The 18,807-nt window shown below is 39.2% G+C and overlaps 1 protein-coding gene across 6 annotated transcripts in view; it reads right to left on the bottom strand.

The window, feature by feature from the left end:
• Nucleotides 1–18,807, bottom strand: part of ATP11A (ATPase phospholipid transporting 11A) — a 1,534,794-nt gene that overhangs the window by 390,178 nt on the left and 1,125,809 nt on the right. The window lies entirely within an intron of this gene.

The raw sequence follows: 18,807 nt of genomic DNA, 5'->3' as shown, positions 1-18,807 counted from the left end.
GGACCCCGGTGAAAGTAGGGACCTGAAAGCTGTCAGAGCATGCTGAACAGCTAGCATCTCTTTCTGGTTGATGTGCAGATGAATTTGGTTTAGCTCCAGTGGCCCTGAATGCACCTGCTGTCCAGATGTGCACCCCAGGCATAATCTGATGCATCTGTGGTTAGGGTCTGGGTGGCGTGGGGTTGTGTAAAGGGAAGTCCCTTGTTGTGGTTGCATGCTGCTGCCCACCAAAGGAACTCTTTCCTTAGACAAGGTATCATACGTATGATTGTTTCCAGGTCCTCAGAATGTTGGCACCAAAGACTTTTTAAGTACCATTGAAGTTTTCTCATATGCAGTCTGGCATATGGAATTAGCAGAATGCTGGTGGCTATGAACCCTACAGCCTACAGGATTTTCCTTGTGGATAGCTGGGTTCTGGTGGCCATTTGAATGAAGTAGCCTGTCAGATAGGCTTGTTTTTCTGGAGTAAAAAATGCCATCTGGGATGGTGTGTCCAGGCTTGCTCCCAAGATTACAATTTATTTTTTCTGGGTACTAGTTTGGATTTCTTTTCATTGATAGCGTACCCCAGGGAGGTTAGAATGTCCTTTACAAATGTCAGGTGCTGCAACAGCTTTTGCTGACGGTCTGCCTGAAGCAGGCAATCATCCAAGTAAGGGTAAATTGTAATCTTTTTCTGTCTGCAATAGGCAATGGCTGGAGCCAGGCATTTTGTGAAAACTCTGGGAGCAGTGGATAAGCCAAAGGGAAGTGCAGAGAACTGATAATGCATAGATCCTGCCCTGAAATGTAGATATTTCCTGCAGGAGTCCCTGATTGGGATTTGCAAATAGGCCTCCTTTAGGTCTAGGCTGGCTAACCAGGCATCTTCGGTCAACATAGGGAGAAGCTGCTGTAGGGTGAGCGTTTTGAATTTTAGTACCAACAGTAATGTGTATAGAATGGACAGATCTAAGATTGGGCACCATGTGCCCTCTTTTCTGGGTACCAGCAAAAGTCTGGAATAAAAACCTTGGCCTATCTGTTCTGCAGGAATAGGCTAAATTGCCCTCATGGAGAGCAGGGACTGAACTTGGTTTTGTGCCTCTGCCCACTGGTTTAGAGGAACCCTTTTGGGGTTGGCAGCATGAAGAAATAAAATTTGTACCCCTGGGATACTATGTTGAGGACCCATCAGTCGGTGATAGAGATCCAGTTTTTTGCATGGTGAGCAGGTTTTCCTCCTAGGGGCATGAGCAATTGGGCAGAGGTGAGGAGTGGAATTGAGAAGTCATTGTGAATTGTTTCCATAAGGGGGTGGCTTAGCACTCCCTGTTTTAGAAGTGGAGGTACTCCATTGCTTAGCTCTCTGCACACCCTGAAACTGTAATCTGGGGGTCTGTTTCCCCTGGGTCTAGTTTGAGATGGCCTTGACGGGACTGGAAAGGACCACTGTTTCGAGGGGCAATGCCTACTAAATCCTGGAGGCTGCACTTGCAAAAAATCTTTGACTGCCTGCATAGACAGCCTTTTCTTCCATCTTTTTTAAAACCTCTTCTGCTTTGGTGCCAAACAGATTATTCTTGTTCAGAGGAGCGTCCAATAATTTTGATTTGACATGGTCTGGCAAGGTCTGCTCCTTAAGCCAAGCATGCCTTCTAAGTAGAGAACCTGTGACTGCTGCCCTGCAAGATGCTTCTAGGACGTCAAACCCAAATTGCAGGGTATGCTTGCTGACTTGGCTTGCAAAATGCATAAGCTCCTGTAAATCCTTATGTTCTGCACAGTCAGGAAAGGTAGGTAATTTTTGCTTAATATGTTCCATAGTAATTTGCTGTTATTTCAGCATGTGGAACTGACAATTCAATTCTCTAATGGCGAGAGTTGCAGAGGTGTATACTTTTTTACCCCATCTGTCTAAAGCTCAGGAATCCCTGTCCAAAAGGGGTGGGATTCTTAGCTGTAGTAGCTTTTATTCCTTTAGGTAATTGGGAGATGACCTCTGGGTCAGAAGTAGGATTTTTGAAGAGAAATTTGTGAGAGTCAGGGACTCTATAGTACCGGTCAGGTTTCCGTGGAGCAGGGGGTAAAGTATCAGGAGTTAGACTAGATTCCATAAAGACATCGTCCAAAACATCCAGAACAGGAGGGATCGCTGAGGGTCTGTGCTGTGATAAGTCTAAATTCATTGAGCTTCTTTTTGGACTGAGGATAATTCTGGCATTCCCAGTGGAAATGCTCTCTCAATGTATGTAGGGTTTCACCAAAATAAAAATCCTCTGGAGGGGAGGCTGAAGGAATGGATTCCTCTGCATCTGAATCCTCTTAGGCAGATAAGGGCATGTCTTCATATTCAGAAACTTCCAGAGTCATCGGACTCTTGGTCAGATAAAGCTGCTGGGGATAAGTCCCTTTTTCTTTTAGCTGGGGAAGGCTGGCTTCCTCTAATCAGCATGATCAGGTCTTCTGCCATTTTAAGCATCTGAGATTGTGGCAAGGAAGCAGGCGCTTGAGTTTGGGTCATCATTTTTTAGGCGTAGCTCATACTCTTGGCCTTAGAAACTCAGTAGTTTTAGAAAGAACTGAAGACGCAAGAGAAGTTGTTGGTTTATGTCGGATATCGGAAATGCAAAGAACTTCCTCCGAAGCTGGTGCCTGCACAGTGGCTCTGGACCCATCCAAGGTAGAGACATCCGCAGGTTCTGTAGTCAAAGAAGAGTCTCGCAGCATACCGGACTCTGAATGGGTCTCGTTAGAGGCCTGCGAATCCATCGAAGCGGGCATCAGGGGCTGCAAAAGTGCCTCACTGAGTACTGGCGAACTGGCGACTAGCTTAACGGAAGCGTCGTCGGCAGTTATGGACCTGTGCGGTCTGTCTCTGTCTTTATCCTTACGTTTTTTCAGAAGATCGGTAGTCGGATGGCTTACCAAAGCCATTTTGGAATACGGAGATCGAGAACGAAAGTATTTAGCTACAATAAGGGCCTGACAGCAAATAGTTTGGGTGTTGAACAAAGCACAAAACCGACAGCAAGGTACGTCGTGGTCTGGGCCTACACAGGTGACACAGTAAGAATGGAAATCTCAGTGTAGTATTTGCTTTCCACAGGTGAGACAATTGTTAACTTTTTCTGACATCAGTTAGAGCAAGAAGAAAGGATCCCCAACGAGGTACTTAGCTTTAGAAGACTTCAGGATGATTCAATTTAGGAAACAAAAACTCAGGTAGCGTCCGACCGGCACTCGTGAACTGCTTCTGCTTTGGGTTCCTTGGCAAGAAAGACTGATGTAATGGCATTGGCTGCCTGTTTTTATACCCCTAATGACCTGACGTCAGTCCTGAAGCGACACCAACCGATACGGAAATACTAAGCATCTAACATTCGGGCCGACTGAGGGCTATCCCTGGCAGGATAACCCAAGTGTAATGACTGCAACAGTGAAACATGAAGAACATCTGCTAAATAATGGGGTCAGTCTGTGTAAGTGTAGAAGTTAAATATTTACTTAAGGATTCTGTAATCACGTTAATAATGTGTACGAGTGGGGTTGTCTTACAAATTTGCACGTTAGCCTTTATTCACCGTATATAATTTAGAATGTAAATATGCCTACTAAGTATAAGGAATATGATGAGTGCAAAAGGTGGAATACAATGGTTAGAGATAATGTGGAACATTGAAAAGTGGAGCAAAGGGGAAGAATAGAGACTGCAGGAATATGCGGGGATACAGAAACCAGATGGAATACTGATGAATTTAGTGTGGTTAGTTGGTCTGGCTCCTCAGATAATGTACAAATGTGTGGACAAAGACATGTGGATACTGATGGCTACTCCTTTGTGAAGATGTGACAGATTTAAAATTATGTTTATCATGCTTTATGGACTGGGAAATGAAAGTTTGCAAATATAAAGTGCTAACACGGCTCCCTTGAGTCCTCTAATGCTGGGATGTCAATGGAAGATGTAGGTGAGGACTACAATCAAATAGGGGCACAAAATGGACAAAAATTAGAAAAGGGTTCATGTAAGATGGCGTGAACTTTAACTATGGAATTAAAATGACACCACTGGGTGGATTACTGGATGAACAATATAAAACAATTGCTGGAGAGGAATGTTATTTAGAAAAAGGAGCACAATGTGAGGGTCTATTATGGGAATGCAGCATATACTGCCTTAGGGCAATGCAATGGTCACTGATTTGCTTTTAAGTTGGTTGACGGAACTTAAGTAGTTATGAAGTACAATGAACAGCTAAGAAGCTAAGAGATAGGTTATGATAGCAAACAGGATGTTGAAGGTAATAGACACTTAAAAGAAAAAATAAGACGTGCATATAAAAGAGGAAATTAAGGAAGAGTGAGAAAGGTTATTGCGAGACACAGGTGAGAATGTGTAGTTTTTCACAAGTATTAATTAATTAATTCTCCTTTACAATAATTTAAAGAAACAGTACCTGAATACGTATCATAATAAAATTTGCTAAATAATTTCTACATAAAGTCCTCATAGTTGGTTATGTCTGAAATTGCAACATAAAATAACTTTGTAAATAACAGCCACTGTTTAAAAAAAAAATTCTTAGGTGGAAAGGGTCTCATAAAAGCACCATAATTTTAAATCTGGCACTGTGTACCCACGTTTCAGAAATGTCTTTTGGACTTGTAGTTCTGTTGATTTTTAACATCAAGGACATGCTCCTATATCATTTTAAACTGTGCAAATTGCCTTTAGAACCTGATTTCAAAAGGTAAGCAAAAAATAACTTTCTTCTTTGCAACATTTAAAACATCACCCTTTTATTCTTCCTTTAATTAACATTAAAATAACGTTATACATAGGTTCATAGGTTGGTACTAGGCTATCGGCCCTAGGGCCTATACAAGCCTAGCCATAACAATTCCCTGGCTATTTCTTCCCACACTACTTACTTCCCTGGACCCCGTCTAGCAAGGCGACTGACGTGATCCCCCGGGGTGAATTTCCTTTCTCCCATCCAATCATCAAGGTTCCTTTTGAAGAGGGCCAAAGAGGCGCTCTGCTTGACATGTATGGGCAGTCTATTCCAGAGTCTAGGGAGTCTCTGGGTCAGGAACCTACCCGTCCAGCATGTTTTGTTTATTCTGATGACAAGATTTAGATCCCTGGAGCATGTGGCTTTGATGGATTGAGATTTCTTTAAGTGTAGCATGCCCAACAGCTCTGGGTTTGACATGGCCTTGTATGTTAAGCAGAGATCGCCTCGGAGTAGACGATATGTGACAGAGTATAGCTGGAGTTTTTTAAGGCGGTCACCATAGGGCATCTGCTTTAGGCCTGTGATTCTTTTAGTGAGGTATTTCTGCGGCCTTTCCAGTTGTTGCAGATGTCTTGAGAGGTACATACCAAATGGGGCGCTGTATTCTATAATGTGTCTAATGAGGGATGAGTACAGTGGGACAATGACCTCCTTTTTTCTGGATGAAAAGCCCTTAGTGATGAGGTGTGCCACATAGAAGGATTCCCTGACTGTTTTGGCAATGTGGTTATTGAAGGTGAGACCATTGAAGGTGAGACCACTGTCCACCTGTGTCCCTAAGTCTCTTATCACACTTTCGGTGTTTAGTGTACTGTACTGCCACCTATGTGACAATTCACAGGTACATGTTTTTTCCCAAAGGGGATAACTATACATCTCTTAGCATTGAGCTTGAGCCCATGGCTCTGGCACCAAGCACCTGTTTCTGTAAGGCCCTTTTGTAGAGCATCCACATCATTTGGGGATTCAATAATGGCTCCCAGTTTGCAGTCATCTGCGAACTTTGTTAGCCAGAGTCCCTTAGTGTTGGCCTGTACTTCAGAGAAGTATATGCCAAACAAGAGAGGTTCCAGGACTGAACCCTGAAGTACTCCACTTGTCACTTGTCTGGAGCTGGATTTGGAGTCAGCTACTTTTACAGTGTGGGTTCTGTCGTAAGCCAGTTGGCAACCCATCGAGTGACGTAAAGTTTATCTATGATTCCAGAGTGGGGGATGGTGTCAAAGGCCTTGGCGAGGTCCAGATAGGCTGTGTGGACTGCCTTACCCTTGTCCACGGTTCTGGAGACTGATTCAAAGAAGTCAATAAGGTTCAGGAGACAAGATTGGCCCTTCACGAACCCAAACTGGGTAGGGTCCAGTGTTTTAAGGTTGCCAATGTCTTTGTTTATAAGTTCCATGATAATACATTCCATGGCCTTGAAGAGGCCTTGCATGTGGCTAAACCCTGCCAAGTAGAAACATTTCACCCTTCTTAAACCTATTATAAGATGTGAATCAGAAGAAAAAATGCTGCCTTTATGAAATAAGTAAAGAACACAGATTAATGAAATTATTCATCCCCAAATGGGATGTAAAACAAAAAACATCTCTCTATTACACAGTTCTGATTGATATATCACTATCCACATACTCAGTTGGTTTTAAATTTAGTGTTCATGTTAAACCTTTCATCTATTCACCCATCACATATGAGGAGAGTCACTCTTACAAAAGTGCTCTTTTCTTAGACTTGACCTTTCCTACTACTCATCCTCTGTTTTTCCTGTTCTATATAAAGTCTCTCAGGTTAACAGCTTTTTTAATCAATTCTATTCATCACAATAAATCATCATAATAACAAGTATAAATCATATTACAGAGGGCCCAACACTTTAAAAGAAAACATTGATGTTACATAAGTAAAAGGTACACCATCTATTAAATCTACACAAAACATGAATCTCAAATAATAGCAACCCAATCCTAGACAAAGTCTAAATTTGTTCCTAACCTTCTATACCTTTATTTTCTTTCCTGTACTATCTTCAACACATATCACCTGATTAGAGGACCCAATATTATTGATCCTAATGTCGGTCTTGCTCAGCCTGGGTGTGATTTCCAGCTCTTAGCAGTATAACTATGCACACTAATTCACCTAATAAAAGAATGACACATTTTCAGATTCCATCCAGCCCTGCCCACCTCCTGTAACAAGCAGCAAAATATCCACGCGAATAGAACCTCTTTCTTCAAAGTATCCCCCAATTCTTTCTTACAGGCATCCTGTATTCCTTTGGTAATGGGGCAGTCCTAAAACATGTGTGAAATCCCCTGCTGTATCATACCACATCTCCCAACAATGAAGGAGTTAAACTTTACAGGTCAGAATGGCATGTAAGCCTAAACAGAAAAGCAAGGCTCAAGACATGTTTTCCTCTCCTTTGTGACCATTACATGCATTGAATGTATAGATAGTACAGACCACCACATAAATCTCAAGCAATCGTCTTGGTGTTCTGTACTATCTATGCATCCAATGCATGTAATGGTCACAAAGCAGAGGAACAGACGTCTTGAGCCTTGCTGTTCTATTTGGTGTTTCATATACTCCAACCCATAAAGTTTAACTTCTTCAGTGAATTTGAATCTTTTCCTTATCTCATCGAACTCACATAATTCAACAAGTTGTTTTTGATGTTGTTAGACCTTGAACCACATCACTTTCATTGGCATTTTCTTTATTGTCTCAATAGTCTCATCAATATAATCAAATGCTGCACGCCCCCATTACAAAAGCATGGAAAGCCAATTATAGTTTTGTTCTTTTATGCATACACTGTCATGATGCATTAACACAACAAACATCACTTCAAAATAGTCATGTTTTACAAATACAACTCTCTCACCCAGAGACCATTTCCTGCCGTTATGCCATAACTCTCACAGCAATTGTTTTCTGTCACAAGTGCAAAATCCTGTCAGCATTGGCCTAGGTTTTCCATGGCTGAATTCTAATTCACATAGAGGCAAACACTTTACTAATGCAAATATTCTTCAGTGACTCATACCTTTTCCCCGTTAATCTCAAATAGTTGCACAAGTAGTTTTTGTCACACTTCTAAAAAACTGCATAAATCTCAAGCAACATTTTCATATGCCTTCTTCTCCAATCCATTTAGGTGGGACTTAATTTGATTAAGTCTTCTGACTGCCTCTTCTGTCCATCTCCTGACCCTCTGCCGTTTGACGCCTAACTAGTTCTATCACTGTCCATTGGTCACCTAACTAGTTCTATCACTGTCCATTGGTCATGCAGGTATTCTGCATCCACAATGTTTAAAATGCCCAACCTTTTCAAACACACTTTAAGCATTCCTATCAAATTCCATCCACTCTTACTATATTTTCTATTCATTAGTTATTAAATGGAGTATTCCTGGAAAGTGCTACTCCTCAAGAAGGACTGCATACACATCCACACCATTCTATGGTTTCAGAAAGGAATATATGGCCATAGTATACTACACACAAAAATGCATTTGTGTGCAAAAGGAGCACAAGCCTAGCTCATTTTAAAGATATACTGAGAAGTGTAGTAGCCAAGATATGGGACATGTAAATAATGTCCTGCATTATATCACAAGACAAATAATGTAAAAAGATTAGAGACCCAGTCATAACTCCCTATGTTAGACCATCAGTATGTGCAAGGTGGAATCCAGGCTATTAAATAATTACATATGCAAGCTATTCAATAATTATATATTCAATAATGGAGCTTTGCTTTGCAGTACCATGTAGGACAATATTCAGCAGAAGATTGCAATCCCCCTACCCCCCCGACTTATGTCACAATACCTTAAAATACATCTTTAGCCACTTTAAAGGTTGTTTTGGTGTTCAGTTGTCTTGTTTACCATTTGTTACAGTAATTTGCAGAATTAAGCCAATCCCTTATAAGAAAACTATGAAAATTATGTTTGGATAACTCATACTGCCTGATGTCTTCTTTCTGATTCAGTTTTATTACAAAAATGTTATCAGGTAAAATGAATGAACTGCAGGTATCATATTTTGAAATGTGGTGAACATAGAAGGGCAAAGTATCCCAAACTAGCTATGAGTAGGAAATAATGAACTGCTAGGTGTGCATTTCTATGGAATGTGTTTATTTTAGCAGCAGATCAAATCACAAAGCAAAATGAGGTGTTTTCATCTTCCTGGATGATCAACAGCACAAAATCACGGTGTGCCAAATTGCTATACATAATGGCTTATATCTAATTGTCTATTTTTTGTCAGTGGCTGGTCTACACTCAGTTGCTATTATTGTGCATTATCATTAATATGATTATTATACTAGATGTAAAGATGACGCAACATCTTCTGAACTTGAAATGTCATTCCATCAGCTGAAATATGCTCATATAAATGTGAGTGAATAATAGAAAAGCTGCAGTTTTAGACCTAGCTGCACATAATGCACATTAAAACCACCAAAGCAGAAATAGTAAGAAAGGAATATATGACTGAATCATAATGGGAAACTACTTTAAAAAACTCTTGAAAATAATAAAATACACCAAGCTGAAGGGAAGAAAACTTTGGTTTCCAGTGCTGACAAAAGAAACAAAATGGCTTAGCAAGTTCTAAAATGAAATTATTACAAAATAAATTTTACTGCAGTAATGTCAGGGAAAATTTTCAACATTTTTTTTTATTTCCACATTTAATGAATAAAAGAACACAATGCACCATCCCAAAATATATAGCAACTAAGTCAGTGATCAATGATTTTATAAATACTGTAAGAACAACTTCAGAAATAAATTAATCAAGAAATAATGCTCTATAGTGTCGGTGTTCTGGCCAGGAGGGTACTTCAGTTCATACTGCTTTCTTCTCATGCTTTTTCAAAGTTTTTGTGACCGCTAATCTGATGCAAATCATAAGCAATATTTTTGACATGTACAAGATAGTATGCAACGTGCTAAACAAGCTCATCTCAGTACTCCTCTGCAGATACCTCTAATCTTGCAATAGCTATGCTACAGGGGTCGGCCAAGAAAGTAACTAGATACTGCTGTACTGCATGAATTAGGCAAGGCTAATTAGGTACAGAACACATAGGTTCATAGGTCAGTACTAGGCTAGCTGCCCTTGTGGGCCATTTTAAGCCTTGCCAAGTTCCCTTTCGGTAGTGGAATTAACCTGCACCATTTTGTGTTAGGTTAGTCTTACTTTTCATGATCAATAATTATATGTTACCCCTAGTGACAATAACTGGGATCGATACCATAGATAATTTGAGGGGATTCATGCATGGGATAAAACATTTAAGAGCTGCCTCTGCCCATCAGCAGTACAGGGGAAGTCCTAAGATAAATTTTCTCTTTCCTATCCATAAATCCAGGTTGAGCTTAAATATGTAGAGGGATGAGCTACATTTTACATGAATAGAGAGTCCGTTCCAAAACAGTGTTAACCCTCTGTGAGATACAGCTTTCCATACAAACCATTCTGTTGATGTAGCAGAAGAGGTTTAGGCCCATAGAACAGGCATTTCTGATGCCATTTGACTTTGTGATGTTTAGTAAATCCACCAGTACTATTTAGGTCTAGTACATATTAGGTGTTTGACCATTTTCAGGACTAGCAAGCAAAATCCTCTAGAATACATTGTACAGGTTTTATGGTGCTCCAAGATAATAGCTAAGGAGAAAAAGCTAACAATGGGGCTAAACTTGAAGAAGGAAGGCCAGAATAAGGTGTGTGTGAATGGGCTTTGACCTTGCTAGTCTTGTCTTAATCATCTTCTATAGGAGATCTCTCAGCACTATAGCTCTGACCACTTTAATTGTTGCAGTTGTCTCCAGGAGAAGATCTGTTGTGAACATTGAGAAAGGATGACACTGGTTGTTTCTTGTTGGATTTGTTGTACATACCATGAGCTAAATGGTCTTTATTCCTCACCCAAGCATTCAAAACAGATTATGATACAAGCAAAGAAGCATATTTATCACAGTCTTAAAATGCTCTGTGAAGTTTGACAGAAAGACATGCATGTTGGTGAAAAGAGGTGCTGGAGTACAGGTAAAGTCTGAAACACAGGTAAAGTAAGCTCTACAAGCTGCAGTGTTTATATCATAAGCAGTCAAAAGACAAGTGAAAGAAATCCTGTTTTGCATTACAAGGAGGAACTTCAAAGAGAACATGCTTAAAACTACAGCAGGCTCTAGATGACTAATTCAGAATGGACAGCTGACAGATCAGGATATGTCCAATAATACATTGACCAGCACAGTGGCTCACTGACAAGATCTTTGCCTCTCATCCCTAGTACCAGAGGTTCAATCCTGACCTTAGGTCACTGTCTGTGTGGAATTTCCATCTTCTACCCATTCCGATGTGTTCTTTTTTATTTTTTTACAAGATACATGTTTTCCTTCCTGCTCCCACAACAAAAATGGACAAATGTGTGACTGATTACACTGAAATGTATACCCTTGGTCTTGGTCATGATTGAACATTGTACATGGACCAGCCCACTTACCCAGAAAAAAAATGCTAAACAGCTTAAGAGACAGCAGGAACTTTGTTTTTATGTCTAGTAACACTTGCCTAGCAGTCATCCTTCCTAGGGTTCCTTCCAGTTGTTTAGGTGGCAAGGAGTTGTGGCTTTAGCTGCTGGGACTATGTTGGAAAAATAACATCACCTGCACTGTTTACGTTTCAACACAAAAACACTCTTCATCTACATATTTTCAGAGTGTTGAAGCTTAGGTAAGTGATATCAACATTTGGGAATGGCACTACTGCCCTGTGTTGAGGAGGATCACAAGGTCTGTTCTGATTTCAGATTAACTGCATTGTGTTTTGTATCAGACAAAAATCTGTATTTGTTGCAGAATGGCACCAAATTAGCAGGCTTCCTGTGCAGACTGTTGATGTTTTAATTGTCTTTCATCATTAGATAAGAAGTTTAGACTATGACTACATCCAAAGAATCTGAGCTGTCTATCAGACATCAACATTTGTTGATTTTTAGTAAGCCTTGTTCAGAACTGTGGAGTAATCTAGTGGGTAGGTAATGAGAGATTACAGATGAGATAGTTGGACAGAAAGAGGGTTTGTAGAGAATGGAGTGAATAATCTGAAATGGATTATACTGAAGCAGGTTAGGTAATTCTAGCCAATTTAGTTCTTTTAGTGAGAGACAGTGATGGGACTTGTAAGAAATTTGGGCAGCAAATCTGGTAATCCTGTTATAAGTTGTTTCTAACTTGTTTAATAGTTCAGTGATGTGACTGGTGAGAATTTGGGAGTTATAAAGTAGGTAAGAGGTAGGCATTTGAAAGGGTTAGTTTTGCTGTTTTGGTAAGATATTTTTTGTTTCTATAGCAGAGACCTATCTTGAGATGTGCTTTTTGGATACAAGTATTGACGTGTAAATCAAAGGTTAGTCTATCATCAATAGTAACACCTAAGAGTTTTGTACTGGTGTTCACCTGTATTTGAGTATTATTTTGTGACAATATGGAGAAGGAAGACTTTATGTGGTTGATGTTTTTAGGGAGAAAGAGTAATAATTTGGTTTTCTTTGGATTAAGGATAAGTTGATTTTTGGATAGCCAGTTTTCTACAGAGTTAAAAAAAGAGGGCTGTGTGTGTGATTTTAGTTGAGTTGGTGATTCGACAATAGTGATAAGTGTAGAATCATCTGCACATTGTATCAGTGAGGATCCAGGACAGGAAGAGTAGAGAAGGTTGGTAAAGATGTTAAAAAGAAGTGGCCCAAGGATGGAGCCTTGTGGAACACATGTTTTAACAGGAAGCAGAGGGTCGAAAGCTGACAGCCATTTGACTGATTGGAGTCTATCAGAGAAATAGCTATTAAACCAAGATATGGTGGATGGAGAGAAATGTAAGTTTGGTAGTTTAAGGAGAAGGAGTTTATGAGAGACAGTATCAAAGGCTTTAGAGAGGTCAATGAAGAGACAGGAAATAAGTTTGTTACTTTCTCTAGCTAGTGATACAGAGTTTAGGAAAGACAGGAGAGCTGTAGTAGTGCTGTGTATGGAACGAAAGCCATGTTGGGTAGGTGTGAGTAGATTTTCTTGCAGAAGGTAGTGTAAGACTTGATTGTGTATACATTTTTGCAGAATTTTGGAGAGTGGTGAGAGTATGGCTATGGGTCTAAAATTAGTTATATCTATGGAGTTTCTTCCTTTGTGTACTGGAAGGGTGTAAAATTGCTTCCAGATGGAAGGGACTGTAGATTCTGTGACAGAGCAGTTTATTAAAATAGAAACTGGGAAAGCAAGAACATCAGCAGTAGCCTGAAGGAATGCGGAGGGAATGTTGTCTACAGATGTGGAGCAAGGTTTTCATTTAGATAGTAGAGTTTTAATATAGTTAGTGGAGACAGGTTTGAGGGAGAAGGTAGTGGTAGGGTTATTACTGATGGAAGAGTTTGAGCTGTTAGGTCTATTATTGTTGGTAGGATGGTTTGTGTCTTGATTAAGTAATTTGCATATTGAGTCTATAAAGTAGTTTTGTTGAATATGGAGACAGTTTTCTCATGTGTTTTGTCAGGATGAGGGTTAGGGGAGGCTAGTGCACCTGGGTGTAGTATCTGATTTACAGAGTGCCAGAACTTTTTAGGGCTGGATTTAAAGGTAGAAGATGTATTATTATAGAAGTTTTTCTTATCTTTATTTATGTGACTTTTGGCAAGATTTCTAAGTTCTTTATATTTCTGGAGGTCTGGCTGATGTTTAGTTTTAGTCCAAATTTTCCATGCTTTGTCTTTTTTTTAGTAGTGCATGAGTGTTTACGGTCAGCCATGGGGATATGTTAGACTTTATACGAACTGTTCTAAGGGATGCCCAGAGAATTTAAAATACTAATGAAAGTGGAGTTAAAAAAGTGGACAGCTTCATCCAAGGGGAGTAGTTTTAAGGGATTCCAGTTCACTTTTGATAATAAAGATTTGAGAGTTTCAGGATGAAAGTTTGTTAGTTTTAGGTGTTTGATAAACCTTTGAGGTTTAGCTTGATGGGATATGTATCTCAGTATTTTTATTGGGCAGTGATCACTTAGGGAATTTGGTAGTGTTTCAGGGTTATGGTATCTGGAAGGGTGTGAGACAAAAATCCAGTCAAAGAGAGATGAGGCTGAATGGGAGTTAGTGAAATAAGTGGGATCAGAGATGAGGTGAGTAAAGCCACAGACATTAAGGTGTTGTGAGGAGTTTTGAGAGGAGAGAGATAGCCAGTTAACGATGACATCACCAAGAATGATAGTTTCATTTGGGATGTGTTGAGAGATATGAGCAAGCATATTTTCCAGTAGGGGGATGTTATCACCTGGTGGAATGTAAATTGCTACAATGGTGATACTGGAATGGCTATTAATATTTAGGTTTACAGATAAAATTTCAGCTGGGGAAAAGGCTTGGGATGTAAAAGTAGAGTTAGAAATGGTAAGATGGTTAGAATGTAGGATAGCAACACATCCACCTTTACTTTTTGGTCGATCTAGAGTGTATGCTATAGCCAGAAGGTGCTGGTATTTCAACCAGGTTTCAGTCAGAACAAGGATATCTGAAGTATGGTGGGAGATACAAGCATGTAGTTCACTTACTTTGTTCAGAATATTCCTACTGTTTATTGAATAGAAGGAAAGATGTCTGTTTGGGAGTTTATTGACTTTGGGGTTAGGAGGGCTAGCAGTGGGGTGTGTTGGACCAGGATTGGGATGGATGTCTCCAGCTAAGAGAATGTTTTTGTGGAGGTAGATGAGTTTGAGCATATTAGCAGTGAGGGTATAGTATTTGGTTTTGTGTTTGGTAGGGGTGAGTTGGGTGTTAGGTAAGTATATTTTTGGTAAGGGAGTATTTTAAAAGAAGATAGATGGTAAAATGGCGAAGGTTTGGTGATTGCTTATATGGCTACAGCAATTTGGGTTTGTAGGGGAGATATGTTTGGGGAGTAAGTGGATGTTAAATAATGTGAGTATAAGAAGGAGAAGTAGGAGAGGCAATAACAGGATGGACGTAGTTAGAAATGCATAGATTTTACTGTACGTGGAATACATATTATAGAGTGTTTTTAGTTAATAAAATGCACGGGGGTATAGTTTGTTGGTCTATTATTTCCCATCACCACCCTGCAACCTAATGAAATGAGAAATGTTACTTCACATGTCGGCAAGTAGTTAAAGGTATTTAGGTATTTGGCATTAAAGGCATGCCATGTGAAATCCAGTAGAAAACTTAATAAATATGGGAATCCAAAGATGCTGAAGTCTGAGGGGGTAGAGGAAGACAGAAGCATTTAGTAATCTAAAAGGGGGAACTTTTTCAACCTTTTTAATGATCTACTGCCATAAAAAATATATATATGTGAATTAGACAGTTACCTACTAATAGCAAGAGAAAGAACAGACAGCAGGATTATGGTATGATAGAAAAACAACCTTAGAATTATTAACAATGCACACTTTTCACAATGTATTACATACTACTAAACTATATATGGAACTATAACTGCTTCATTAACAGAGAAGCTACTCTGACAGAGTGCAGTGCAGAAACTGCATAGATGGAATGAAAACGACTTCATCTGGTGTAGGTAAAGAGGATTTTGCAATGGGAAGCAATTCAGTCACGTGACTGAAAAATCAATGCATCAAAATACAACTGATCGACCACAATTGGCTGAACACTAGCATATTGGTGAAAAGAGTTGCTTTTGTGGGGGGATGCCCCCCTTCACCTCCCATACCCCCTTGTTAATTATAAGCACAAACTCCAAGATCACACTTCAGTGGTAATAGGGAAAATGTTCTAATCCCCACTGTACTGTGATCTCGCACAGAAATATATAAATATTATATATATATATATATATATATATATATATATATATATATATATATATATATATATACATATTGGACACTTACAACTCCAATGAATAACTCTTTCCAGAAGACAATATATAACCAAACTATGTGGGGGGCTGTGCCCCCACACCCCCACTTACTTAATATACTAACTCCAGGATTGCACTACAGTGGGGAAAAAGCCATATATAACTTTCAACGAAATGAGCTTCAGTCAAATGAGTTTTCAGTGAAATGAGCTTTCAGTGAATTGTGCGCAGGCAACTGAGTTGCAGTGAAATGAATTAGACCCATATATATGTGTGTATATATATATACATATATATATATATATATATATATATATATATATATATACAGATACACACACATATATTTTTTATTACTATTTATGTATAATGCCAAGCTGCTTATGATGAAGGAAATAAAATTTCATCGCAACAGCCCTATTCAGTCAACTCACACAAATAAACCACTCCAATAATTTGGAACAAATGTGAGCTGTAAATGTATGGAGAAATCAGAGAAGACGTAAAGCATACAAAAATGTGAAACTCTTTGTAAAACAGGAAGCAGAGGCATACATTTTGGTGACTTGAAAAATATCAGAACTTACTTTATTCTAGTTACTTGTTAGGGATAGGTAATTTTTTTAATAACATCTGTTGTTTCCCATTGATCTTGAAAATGTCAAGCTGAAATGTCAGGTATTAGGGAACACTGCAGCTCCGCAGATTATAAATCCTGACTGTTACTAAGAAAAGCCACTTTTCTAACTGCCAAGATAATCTGAAATTCAAACCTTCAAAACCTGACTGCACAATCTATAATTGTTAATGTGCTCTGACTCTATATACACTAAAACTACTATTAAATAACTGGCAGTGATTTTGTTAATTAAACACTATCATTTTAGTGGAATTGTTGCAACACAATTATAAATGAGTACCAAACAGCTCCCCACCAACCCCCCAAAAAATCATGAAAAGGAGCAACATTTGATCACATCATCACTCACAACAAAGCACAGCATGTGATCCCCAGGTTACACTTCTGTACTCCACTGTTTCCAATAAAGATCACTTAAACTTACCCTCAGCAGGAGTGATACTTTGAGACAAATTCTAGACAAACACTGCTAAGCTTTCACAGTCATGGACTACTAACACTTCAGGATGCATTCAAATTAAATTCTAATTATTATTATTATTATTTCAGTAACAGGTTGGTGGAGCAAAGTACAACAGTCGTTAATTGCATTGTAGCTCAGTGGGCATTGCCAACATATCCAAAAAACAATGAACAGTAAAACAGATCCAAAAGGGGCTCTAAATCAACTGAATGCATTGATTTGTCTACATTGCAAAAGAAACAGCTCAGTCCTGTCTGGACTGTGATGGTACTTATATTGTCAATGGGAACAGCTAAGTTGTCAGAGATATTAAAGTACCCTTTGGCTAAGTTTCCACGTAAATGGCAACTATTTGTCTCTCACTTTCCCCATCACATTTACTTATACATTTATTCATTTATTTGGTTTTGTTTATTGCCTAGGAACTCAAATACCCATTTTCAGAGGAGGGCCTGGGGAAAAAAATCCAAAGCAAGGATAGAAATAAATGTTTTGAAAATTCAAAAGCAAAACAGTCAACAAATATTATTTACAAAGTATTAAAGCAAAAGCAAACATGTATACTGTAGATCAATATGTGTCTGTACCTTTAAAAAGCTATCCAAGGGCTTGCACAAGTGTATAAATACTAAGTGCGTGCATGTTTGACTGCCATTTTGTAGTAAGCTGTAGAAATGTAAGCATGTATGAATGTACGGTCTGTTTGTTAACCAGTTTGTTTATATTTTATGATGCGGCTATCCATCCTGATGTGTTTCTATGTATTAAAGCATCTGAACAAAATACCCGCCTGCTTGTCATCTATGTTAGAGAAGTAGGGGCAATATATACTGACCACAAAATCTTGAGCCAAACAAAAACGTATGCCAGTTTTCAAAAAGTCTACAATCATCTGAGCCACAATCCAACTTGCTAAGTAGAAATGTAAGGAAGGAGGGTAAGATCAATCGTCTGTAGGAAAAGCAATAAAACTGAACAAGGAATTGATCTCCAACTGGTTGAGCAGCAACAAGTGCAGGCTGAAGAAAACTGATTTCTTTTTCACTAACTGAAAATACGGATTGCTGGGTTTCGCAGACGCTGATGTGGGATGAGTTTCACAAGGAGGATCATTTGTTAGCTGAAACATGACATCTTGCATGCAGTTTAGAGACACAGGGCTCGGTAGTGTGGATGGCACAAGCTTCCCTTCCTCACCCTATGGTTCCAGTACCTAAGCAATACGGGTCTATATTATAAAGTCGACTGCTTACTTCATCGAATACCTAAATGTCAACCCATAGTCATCGAACCGTATAAACACAGAATGCTCTAAACCGCAAAATTTAAAAAGTCGAACTCTCATACTTGCCCCACCCCACCGCCCGCTACATACTACCTACACAAACAAACTAAATAAACCACATACATACACTAACCAAAACTAAACCCTACTTCTAACCCTACACTAAAATCTTATATATACCACCATGCATGCACTTAACCTGCACCCTAACCCTAATCCGTAACTATCGCACACTTACCTTAAAAAGCTAAACCCAAACAAACTACATAATCCACACACATACACTTAACAAAACCCTACACTAAATCTAACATACATTCCCATTTATGCACTTACCCGCACCTTAACCCTAAGGTCCGTAACTATCACACACTTACTTTATGGAGCTATACCGCAGAAGGCCAACCATGACAATTCGACGTTTCCACTTTCGCTCTTCTGGGCAATCGATGTTTTCACGGTTCGATGAAGACAGGTCGACATTCAGGTATTCGAGTAAGTAAGCGGTCGACTTTCTAATATAGACCCGAGCAATACAGTGCTATATAATAGGCAGTTCTGGACTTCTTATGTTGCCCTGAGATTATAACTGATGAGCTTATACAGATGACAATTTTAGCATAGCATTTAGTACTGAACTGGGATACAATGGGAAACACTGACAGTGGGTGCAAACATCGATACTGAGGTAGAACCATACTTACAGGGAAAAAC

This window comes from Protopterus annectens, chromosome 5.part0 (genome assembly GCF_019279795.1).
Source record: "Protopterus annectens isolate FY-2018-M chromosome 5.part0, PAN1.0, whole genome shotgun sequence".
Classification (NCBI taxonomy): Eukaryota; Metazoa; Chordata; order Ceratodontiformes; family Protopteridae; genus Protopterus; species Protopterus annectens.
The sequence above is the reverse complement of the archived record's forward strand: the minus strand, read 5'-3'. Positions and strand labels throughout refer to the sequence as shown.